Here is a 2,676-nt window from a genome sequence, read left to right as displayed (position 1 = left end):
AATATCATGCTAAGTGAAATAAGCCAAACTCAAACTCAAAGTTTGAATGTTTTCTCTCATATGTGGGAAGTTAGTGCAAAATAAAGGAAAGGGGAAGGAAGGATAGGATAATAATAAAGAACCAATCAAATATAAATTAATATACAAGTGAAAGGAAGTCTAATACAGTAGAGGAAGGACAATGGGAAAGAGAAGAGAGGACTGGAGAAAAAAGGGGGATGAAAAAGGGAAGGATCATGAATTGAAATAAATTTCCATGCATGTATGAGTTTGTTGGGATGAACTCAGCTACTGTGTATAACTATAAAGCTCTAATTTTTAAAAACTGGCTTAGTATACTTACCCTAAGCCTTTCGTTTCCTCCCAACCCAAGGTTGGTTCATGCCCCACCTCCATGCCCCCAGAGCAAATTCTGCACATTTCTGTCTCAATTCTTATCCTTCATACCCCTATGTTGCTCCTAGAGGGTAGGATCGTGCCATTCAAATATGAGGCACAGTGCCTGGCATGTAGCGCTTATTCAATCCATGTTTATTGACGTGAACCACAGAGAAGAGCTAAAAAGACACCAGGTTGGGAGTCAAAACATTAGAATTGGCTCTTTTCCTCCGCTGCTATTTAGCTACCAGATTCAGATGAGGCCATGGGTTTCAGAGACCTGAAAAGCCCCACTGGCCTCCAGGTGCTCAATGATTACCTGGCGGACAAGAGCTTCAACGAGGGGTATGTGCCATCAGAATCAGATGTGGCAGTATTCGAAGTAGTCTCTGACCCCTCACCTGTGGACTTGTGCCATGCCCTACGTTGGTATAATCACATCAAGTCTACTGAAAAGGAAAAGGCCAGCATTCCAGGAGTGAAGAAAGCTTTGGGCAAGTATGGCCCTGCAAATGTGGAAGACACCACAGGGAGTGGAGCTACAGATAACAGAGATGATGATGACATTGATCTCTGAATCTGATGAGGAGGAGGAAAGTGAAGATGCAAAGAGGCTAAGGGAAGAACACCTTGCACATTTTGAGTCAAAGAAAGCCAAAAAACCTGCACTTGTTGCCAAGTCTTCCATCTTACTAGATGTGAAACCTTGGGGTGATGAGAAGGATATGGCAAAATTAGAGGAGTACTTCAGGAGCATTCAAGTGGATGGCTGGGTCTGGGGTTCCTCTAAACTAGTTCCAGTGGGATATGGTATTAAAAAACTTCAAATACAGTATGTAATTGAAGATGATAAAGTTGGAACAGATATGCTGGAGGAACAGATCACCGCTTTTGAGGACTATGTGCAGTCCATGGACGTGGCTGCTTTTAACAAGATCTAAAATCCATCCTGGATTGTTGCACTTAAATAAAAGCTTGAAAGATAAAAAAAAAAAATCAATTATCTTCCCTTGCTGCTGCAGTCAGCTTCACCCATAACCCACCACCATGGCCTAAGCACATGGAATTTGCAAAGCTGCCAAAGCCTTAGACAAGGGCCAAGCGCATCTTTGTGTGCTTGCATCCAACTGTGATGAGCCTATGTATTCAGGTTGGTGAAGGCCTTTTGTGCTAAGTCCCAAATCAACCTAATTAAAGTTGATGACAAGAAGAAATTAGGGGAAAGGGTAGGCCTCTGTAAAACTGACCCCAAGAGAAAACCCATAAAGTGGTTGTTTGCAGTTGTGTAGCGGTTGAGGACCATTGGCAAAGAATCACAACAAGGATGTAATCCGAGAGTACTTCAAATGTAAGAAATGAACAAATAAAAATTTTTGTTAAAAAAAGAATTCCAGTCCCAGTTCTGCCACTGGCTAATTGATCACTTTGCATCCCTGAATGTTTGTTTCCTCACCTGAAGAATCAGTTCAGACTAAATAAGTATCTAACAGGTCCTTCTAAGCTTGAATTGTTGATTATATAATTTTCTTTTTCACATCTTATTTTAAAACATTTCCCAGCCAGAGCTGGGCGTGGTGGCACATGCCTGTAATCCCAGTGTCTTGGGGACTGAGACAGGAGGATCTTGAGTTCAAAGTCAACCTCAGTAAAAGCGAGGCACTAAGCAACTCAGTGAGACCCTGTCTCTAAATAAAATACAAAACAGGGCTGGGGATGTGGCTCAGCTGTGGAGTGTCCCTGAGTTCAATCCCAAGTACCTGCTCCCCCCAAAAAATTCCCAGCCAGATGCAATGGTGCACACCCATAATCCAATTAACTTGTGGGGCTAAAGCAGGAGTAAGTTCAAGACCAGCCTCAGCAACTTAGCAAGACCCTGTCTCAAAGTAAAAAATAAAAAGGGCTGGGATGTGGCTCAGTGGTTAAGCACCTGAGTTCAATCCCCAATACCCAAACAAAACAAAAACACATTTCCCAAAGGGCAAGGCCATTCCCTTCCTCTCTTCTGAATGTATACAGTTTCTTCTATGGTTTTTCAAAGTCTTTTCCTATTGACTACTTCATTTGACCCTAGAAATAATTATACTATGACAGCTTAGCAGCTGTAATGTAAAACAAGCAGCATTCCTCAGAACAAGTGGCATGAAGTGAGATACTACCATGGCATACAAATGTATTTATTTTTAGGGTAGTATGATGATTGGGCAGGTGCTGGGCAGGAACTTAAAACAAGTCTTTTCACTGCATATCTTATATCATTGGACTTTTTAAACTATGTGAATATGGCATTTAATTTTTTAA

At 41.6% G+C, this 2,676-nt stretch overlaps 1 pseudogene; it reads left to right on the top strand.

Moving 5' to 3' along the window:
- Positions 1-643: 643 nt before the first annotated feature.
- LOC124972451 (elongation factor 1-beta-like) lies at positions 644-1,699 on the top strand (annotated as a pseudogene).
- The last annotated feature ends 977 nt before the right edge of the window (positions 1,700-2,676 follow it).

This window comes from Sciurus carolinensis, chromosome X (assembly GCF_902686445.1).
Source record: "Sciurus carolinensis chromosome X, mSciCar1.2, whole genome shotgun sequence".
Taxonomy (NCBI): Eukaryota; Metazoa; Chordata; class Mammalia; order Rodentia; family Sciuridae; genus Sciurus; species Sciurus carolinensis.
The sequence above is the reverse complement of the archived record's forward strand: the minus strand, read 5'-3'. Positions and strand labels throughout refer to the sequence as shown.